General features: G+C 44.2%; 1 protein-coding gene across 1 annotated transcript in view; it reads left to right on the forward strand.

Moving 5' to 3' along the window:
• The window catches only part of LOC308426474 (ATP synthase membrane subunit K, mitochondrial-like), a 316,992-nt gene that overhangs the window by 149,013 nt on the left and 159,223 nt on the right, over window positions 1-8,756 (forward strand). The window lies entirely within an intron of this gene.

Below are 8,756 nucleotides of genomic sequence, written 5' to 3' on the forward strand. Positions count from 1 at the left end.
TAAACAGATTCTACCTACTCCAGTGTGTTCATGTTATTAGAAGCATGCTGTGCTAACATCTCTTTTTTCCAGTGTCTCCTCCACCACCCACCTTCCTGTTAAGCATTCAGGGGAAAGGTCCATTGGCAAACCTGGCCTGTTCTATCAGTCACTATGGCTGCTGCTTCCCACGTGGTTGTAGCCAGATGCAACTTCCATGTTCATCTGGGTATCTGGCGTAAACTCTGTTTCAGACGGCTGAGGGGTCTGACTATCCAGGTTAGGTCCTGAGGAGCCAGGGCAAACCTGACTTCTAGTTAGCACTAGGGTACACACACACACACACACACACACACACACACACACACTGAGCTTTTTGAGAGCTAAAGTTGTTAGAAAAAAAGGATAAAAATTCTAAAACAGGCAGCAATACTGAAAACTTATTTATAGCTGAACATAGTGGCTCATGCCTTTGATCCTAGCACTTGGGAGGCAGAGGCAGGTGGATGTCTGAGTTCTAGGTCAGCCTGGTCTGCAGAGAGAATGCCAGGACAGGTCTACATAGAAGACCCTGTGCCAACCAGCATCCCCTCCTCACCCTGGAGTTAGTCTTGAAAAGAATGGTATGAATGGGAACTTGTTTGGCAGGATTAAAAGGTGTAAGAGTAATCAAGCAGAGAAACTGCCCAGGAATGAATTGCAAAATAACAAAGTCCCAGAAGTACGGGAAGACCCCGAGTCCCAGGGTGACAGCCACAGGACCGCAATAGCCACATGGAAATTCTGGAAAGAGAACAAACAGAAAGGAAGGATAAACTAGCTAATGAAACCGAAGAGGAAATGAACCATCAGAGTTTAGGGAGTTAAGAGCATTTTCTAGGCCTCCAGAGAAACATGTGGCAATAAGGGAACCACACGCAGCCAACCACTCAGCAGCCGTGGATATCGGGGAGCAGCGGATCAGCTAACACTTCCAGTGTCCTAGAGAATGATCCGAGGCCCAATCTTTTTGTCCTATATTAAATGTAAGTGTGATGACGAAGTTAAGACAATTTCAAATCTTCAAAGGCTCAGGAAATTTACCACCGAAAACTTTATTGAACAAATATGAAGAGGCCAGTGGGACAGCTCTGCAGTAAAGGTGCTTGGTGTAGAAGCCTAGTGACTTGGGACCCACATAACTGTGGGAGAAGATAGCCAATGTCACCAAGTAATCCTCTGACCCCCATACACATGCTATGTGTGTAGTCTTCCCCATGTGTACACACACACACATTAAAAAAAAATAGGGCTGGAGAGATGGCTCAGTTGTTAAGGGAACTCACTGGCTGCCCTTCCAGAGGTCCTATGTTCAATTCCCAGCAACCACACTGCGGCTCACACCATCTGTAATGGGGTTTGATGCCCTCTTCTAGTGTGCAGGTAGGTGCAGAGCACTCATGAACAAGGAATAAATAAAACATAAAAATAAAAAAATAAAGACTTACTCAAATAGGCTCCTCAGAAAACGAGAGAACAAATAATGCCAGAAGCAAAGGTGAGATTTGAGAAAAAGAAAGAAAAACTCAGACTTGAACATAAAGCTGGAGGAACACCAACATGATTTGAGCTCCCTATTCGTCAAAGAGGCAAGAAATGCTAGGAAGAGCAGAGCTTAGAGATTGAGAATTAAGTAGTCTTTGAGGTGGAAGGAAAGAGAGACAGACATACAAGTTAAAGAACCAAGTGGCCTCAGACATAGAGGATGAGGAAAAAGAAAACTCAGAACTGGAAGAGAAGGAAATCTCAGAAACAGGTGGGAGGGGGGAGAGATCTGTGGGGAAGAGGAAGAGGAGGATGGTGAGATCGCAGTATCCTGTGAAACAGGACTCAGTCTCTCAGCCTCTGTTGTGGGGTATCCACCAGAGAAGACTGCTGGCTGCTGGGACATGGGTTTAAGCCAATAGAAAGTCTTTGTTAGTCAGCAAGCGACTACCCTGGGTATTTGAGGTCCCAGGGTAGCCCTGAGCCTTTCTCAGGATGAGCTTTTTAAACACAAACACCTGGTTGACATGCTTCAGTTAAAAAGAATGGGTAGCCAGTACAAGAACTACAGAAGCCAAAAAGCAAGGTTAGGACATCTCGAGTCTTTCCCATGACTGTGGACTTGGATGGATTATGCCTTTTAGTTTTGGCAGATGGTGCTGTCCACATGCTGTCTACATACTGAGTATTGTGGCCTGAATGACACATCCACGTCCATCACGGAGTCAGTTGTGCTAAGGTCTAGGGTCCTGTTACACCTCTCGGTGTGGAAAATACAAAGCTCGAAGTTTAGGAAATAACCTGGGGTGGCTTGGAGATCAGTTAAATTGATTTGGTAGTGAACTGTGAGTGGCAGGAAGTGGAGGGGAAGAAGGAAGACAAGAGAGAAAGGAAGAGGAGGAAGTGGAGAAGGGTGAAGAAGAGGAGGAGAGGGAAGATAGGGAAAAGGTAGAAAGATAAAAGCTACCTTTAGACTAAGAAAAAGGGAGCCTTACATGAACTTAAAAGAAATTGCCTCTAGTTATTTGGTTTGAGACCCTAAGGAGAAAAGTTGACAAAGTGACACCCAGAAGGGACTAAAAACAGCTATCAGAGAACCCAGTCTAACCTGGTGGCACTTGACTTCTTTCTCAAAATCACTAGTGATAAGTAAAGGTGATCCTAAGGCACAGTCACATACAAAGCCAAGTGTTCTCATATGCCACCCTGATGGAACAAGAGGAAGAGAAACTCAGCAAAGGAAAGCTTTCAGCTTTAAGCCTATATCCAGCCAAACTGGCGCTTAATTTTGTAAATAAAACAAAGGCAAATGTTTATATTGGAGAATTCCAGAAGTTTATTTCTTTCAACACCCCCCCCCCCAATTTCAACAAATAAAATTGGAAAATGAACTTCATAACTCATAAGATAGATGGCTAACAGGTCATTTGCAGATGTGTAGAAGGAAATGGTCCTAAACATCAGTCAATTTAAGGTTCGATGACTCATCAACTTGATGAGATTTAGAATTGGCTAGGAGACAAACTCCTGGCAGTAGCAGTGAGGCTTAACTGAGTGGAAAGACCCATTCCCTTTGCTCAGGAGTCAGAACAGAAAGGAGAAGGCTGTGGGCCATGTTCATGTGATGCCCTTGATCTTTCAGGCTCCTCCAATCCGTCCTTCCTTCCTCCTCAGGACTTCCCAAACTCTGTCTAAAGTTTGGCAGTGGGATTCTGGATCTGCTTCCATCAGTTGCTGGATGAAGTCTCTCTAATGATGATTCTGCTAGTCTGGTACCAGCACATCCTGCAGGCATGACAAACTGTAGGTTGCAGGTTTTGTGGCCGGGTTGGTGTCCCAATTCCTCCACTGGTACCATAGCCTACAGAATCAACTGACTGTGACTTAAGTGGCCTCACAGAGACCAGGGAGCCTGTGTGGGTCTGGCCTAGGTCCTCTGCATATGTATTATGGTTGTACAGCTTAGTGTTCTTGTGGGAAGCCTAACCGTTGGCATGGGGACTGCCTGTGACTCTTGCCTACCATTCTGCTTTTGGGACCCCTTTCTTCCTAACTGGGTTGCTTCATCCAGCCTTGATGTGATGTGCCTGTCTTAATGTAGTTTGTTATACCTTCCTTATTTGGTTGATATCATCCCTAAGAGGCCTGCTCTTTTCTGAGGGGAAGTGAAGGGGAGCAGGTAGACCTGGGGGAAAGGGGAGGGGAGAGACTGGGGGACAGGAAGAAGGGGAAACTGCAATCAGGATGTAATATATAGGGGAAGAATAAATAAAAAGGAAAATTACTTCCCTTTCTTTACTTTACATCCCAATTGCAGCCTCCCCCCTTCTCTCCTCCCATCCCATCCTCACCCCCTTTCCTCCTATCCCTTCTTCCCCTTCTCCTGTGAGAAGAGAAGGCCCTGTCATGGGTACCAATGGGGGGCGGGGAGAAAGGAAAGTCATAGCATCTCTATCTCTCTGCTCCTGACTGTGGAAGCTCTTCCTACTGACACACCTCCTGGCATGATGGGCTGCACTCTCATGCTATGAACTGAATAAACCCGTACTTCCTTATGGTGAGATGAGCAATGGTGGTGCACACCCTTAATCCCAGCACTTGAGAGGCAGAGGCAGGTTAATCTATGAGTTCAAAGCCAGCCTGGTCTACAGATTGAGTTCCAGGACAGCCAGGGATATAGAGAAACCCTGTCTTGAAACACACACACCTTCCTTACAGTGCTTAGTAAGGTATTTGGTTAGAGCAACAAGAAAAGTCAATAGTAAAAAGTACGTGTTTCAAAAAGGTAATCACAGAGCCTTCAGAGTGCAACTGTCAGTGCAGTCTTAGACAGCAAAGTGGCAGAAACCATGGAAGAGGACAGGAATGGCAAGATGAATCATAAGAGGAAAACCTGCAAAGATTAAGACTCCAGAGGAGGGATTTTTATTACCTTATCATTAATCACAACGTGATTTTTTTATATAAAAACTTCCATTCAAAATTTTAAATTCTTAAGGTAAAGATAAAAATCTTAACTATAGGGCCGGAGAGATGGCTCAGTGGTTAAGGGCACTCACTGGCTGCTCTTCCAGAGGTCCTGAGTTCAATTCCCAGCAACCACATGGTGGCTCACAACCATCTGTAATGGGATCTGATGCCCTCTTCTGGTGTGTCTGAAGATAGCTCCAGTGTACAGTGTACTCATATACATAAAACAAATAACTAAATCTTTAAAAAGTATTAACTGTAAATTATCAAACATTTATATAGCCCTTTAAGTATTTAATATGAAAATTACCTTGAGCTGAACTAGACGATGATGACACACACCCTTAATTCTCACACTCTGAGTGTGAAGCCAGCCTGGACTAGAATGAGTTCCAGGATAGCCAGCGCTACACAAAGAAACAGACAGACAAAACAAAACGAAAAAGAACAGAAAACCTCCTTGAACTATGAACAACACATTTCAGAAATAGGTTATTACAGTTCTTTGTAGTCTGAGCTTTAGTCTCTAATGTGTTGTTTCACGTGGTTACCGTTGGTCTAGACAGCAGATGCTGGTTCCTAGGTGTGTTCGGGAAGACCCTTAGGCTGGGGGAAGCTGATTTCTTTGAGGTCATACATCTGGAAAATCTCAGAACTGGCCTGTGTTTCCCTTGTCAACTCAAAACACAAATGTGCCACTGTTAAGCCACAACCTTTCCTTTCTCTTACTTCTCAGGATCACACACTAGTAAAGACATTACAATAGAAGATATCTTACCTACTTAAAGAGTTCCACAGCCTTACAAATTCAAACACTTTAAAATAATCTAGATTCTTTCAAAATTCAAAGTCTCTATAGAAGTCTAATGTCTCTTTTTTAAAAAAATGTAGTCTCACCTGGGCAGTGGTGGCTCACTTCTCTAATCCTAACACTGGGGAGGCAGAGGCAGGCAGATGTCTGTAAGTTCAGGCCCATTGCAGTCTACAGAATGAGCTCCAGGACAGCCAGGGACACACACAGTGTGTCCTCAACACTCCCCTGCCTCCCCCCAAAAGTCTCTTGAATGTGGGCTCCTGTAAAATAAATAAATAAATAAAATTTTTTCCTCCCTTCAAAAGGAAGAACCAGGACACAATCTGAACCAATCAAAAGCCAACTCCAACAGTGCAATGAACCCAAACTGTCTGGGATTCACTCGCCATCTTCTGGCCTCCTCCAAAGGGTTGGGTCACTTCTCTAGCTCTGCCAAACACAGCACACACTGTCTTTTAGGCTCAGGCCCGCTCAGCGCCGCCACAGCTGTTGCTGTCCTTGGTAGTACTCTCATGGTATTGGCATCTCCCAAAGGGAGCCACTAGGCTGCTCTTTCATCCACAGCCTCTCCCCACATCTATTCAGACTCCAAGCCTGCCACACAGTGCCACGACTCTGCTGCTCTCCATGACCCCCTCATGCCTTCAAAACCAGTACCACCTGGGTGACTCTTACATTATCAAGTTCAGCTGCCAGCAGGAGATACAACTTAGCCACTTCCAGAACACAGCTTTTCTGTGCTGACCCGAGAAAAAGATTTAAACATTTCCCAGAAGATGTCATCTCAACTTCTCCCTCTCCCCCCCCCCCACCCCCGTGTGATAGTCATGGCTGTTCTGGAATTTACTATGTCGACCAGGCTGGCTTTGAACTTACAGTGATCTTCTTGCCTCTGCCTTTCCAGAGCTGGGATTAAAGGCGTGCACCACCACTGCTCCATCTCTGCTTAATCACAGCCGATTCTTCAGTCCCAGCAGACCTGAACCACTGATCCGTAACTCAAATGGGCCAGTAGAGTGTTTCTTCTGAAACTTCATTAGCCAGGCCTCTATCATCTGCACCGCTCTCAACATTCTTAGCTCCCAAGCTTCTACAGAATAGCTCACTGGACCCTCAACACTCAATGGCTATCTAGCTCAAAGTCCCTCAACACTCAATGGCTTTTCTAGCTCAAAGTCCCTCCACAATCCTCCCCGGAACAATACAGTCAATTATAGCAATACCCCACTATCCTGAAGTCAACTCGTCTTAGTGTTATATTAAAGGGCTTTAGCAGGTCCAAGCCTGACAAACATGGCACCAGAAGACCTTGATCTTCCCTATTCCCTCTCCCTTGCTAAACTGTAGATTACATCCCTAAGGTTGGCCAAGGTCTGTTCCCTTACACGGACGGTTCCTCATGCCAGACTCATTCCTAAAGATGATCATGAAGGTCCAGCTATCAAAGTGCTGACATCCAGCAATCAAAAGCCCCTTTAGGCTACCTTAATTACATGCCCAATGAAAACATATCACTGACTCCTAGCCCATTCTAACACAGACCTCCCTTTTTACCTCTTAAAAATCACACTTTCAGGGTCATTTGCTGCTGTTTTCTGCCTAAATTCGAAATCAGCCATCTTAACTTTTCTTTTCCACTTAATAAGTAATACCTCTGTGAACATAGGTGTTAGGGTGTGGCTTGTGCCTAACCCTGAGTCCAGGAGGAAGCACCATTGCTGCAAAAAACCAGGGCCAAAGCAACTGAGGGTGGGGAGGATGAGAGGGCTTGACTTACACTTCCACACTACTGTTCACTGAAGGAAGTCAGGGCAGGAACTCAAGCAGGGCAGGAAGTTGGAGTTAGGAGGCTATGTTGAAGCCACAGAAGAGTGCTGCCTATTAGCTTACTCCTAATGATTTTCTGAGCTGGCTTTCTTATAGAACTCAGGATCTCTAGCCCAGGGATGGCCCCACCTACAATGAACCGGGTGTTCCCCATCAATCACTAATTAAGAAAATGCCCCACAGGCTTGCCTACAGCTTGATCTTATAAAGATCATTTTCTTAATTAAGACTCCCTCCTCTTTGATAACTCAGCCTATGTCAAGTTAGTATAAAACTAGCAAAGTCAGTTCTCAAAGTAAAGGAGAATGAAAGCAAAAGGTGGATGGCAGAACTGAGGAAAAAAGTGCTCTAGAAATGAGGTTGCATGTCACGGTCCACACAACTGATCTGCCACAGCCTCACCAACACTGAGTGTGTGACGTTTCAACTGTGGGTTTTTTTTTTTTTTTTTTTTTTTTTTTTTTTTTTTTTTTTTTTAGCCTGGGTTGTTTCTAATTATATGGTTTTTATAAACTAAAATTTCAACGTGTGAAATGGAGATGCTGAGGAATGGCTGTGTGTGATCTTAAAACAGATTCTAACAATAAAAAATGATGGCAAGGGAAGTGCTTCCTATAAACAAGGGCATTCTTTTGATCATAACTTTCCAATTAAGAAAGACCCTTCCTTTCTGCCATCTCCTCCCGATTTTCTTGTACAAATAGATCCATCCAGAACACTCACTTTGTTTCAGATCTTGTCTCCAGTCTAGAAATTCCTTGACCACGGTGATTTATTTTGGATAATCAACTAGATACTGTATGTTGCCTTAATTAGTCAGTTCTAGCTGTGTTTGTTAGGCATGTCTTGTGCTGTGTTGTTCCAGTCACACCTTATTAAAAATGGAGCCTCCCCCACCCCACATTTGTCTGAACATCGATGTTAACTTCAATCTTAAGGCTTTCTACTTTGTTATGATTTCTAAAGGTTCTTTTTGTCTTATTAACATTTATAAGGTGGATTTTGGAAACTACAAATAGTTGGTTCATCAAAGTTGTAGTTCATCTTTTAAAATTTGAGTGTATGGGTGTTCTACCGGGTTATGTCTGTGTATCATGTGCTTGCAGTGCCATTGGAAGCCAGAAGAGGACATTAGATCCTCTGGGAGCCACAGATGGCAGTGTATGGCCACATGGATGATGGAAACCTAGGTCCTCAGGAGGGGCCTGGTACTTTAACGTGCAGACACAGTTATGCTTGTCTTTTCAGAGAAAGAACAAAGTCCCAGGTGGCTCCCACCAGGACATCTTAGTGACGGCTGGAGAAATGAGACACCAGGACTTTTAACACATCAAGCAAAGATTTGGGGAAATAGGGCCTAACCCAAAGAATGTTTTTTTTTTTTTTTTAATTTCATGTGTGTTGGTGTTTTGCCTGCATGTTTCTGTGTGAGGGTGTCAGATATAAACAGTTGTGAGCTGCCATGTAGTTGCTGGGAATTGAACCTGGGTCTTCTGCAAGAGAAGCCAAGTGAGTGCTCTTAACCACAAAACCATCTCTCCAGCCCTGATAGTGTTGTTTAATGACTGCACTGCATGTTAATTCCTGTAATTGCAGAATGCAAATGCCTTTTGTCAATGGGGATAAAGGGCAAACTCATGAT

Source organism: Micromys minutus, assembly GCF_963924665.1.
Source record: "Micromys minutus genome assembly, chromosome: 10".
In the NCBI taxonomy this organism is placed as follows: domain Eukaryota; kingdom Metazoa; phylum Chordata; class Mammalia; order Rodentia; family Muridae; genus Micromys; species Micromys minutus.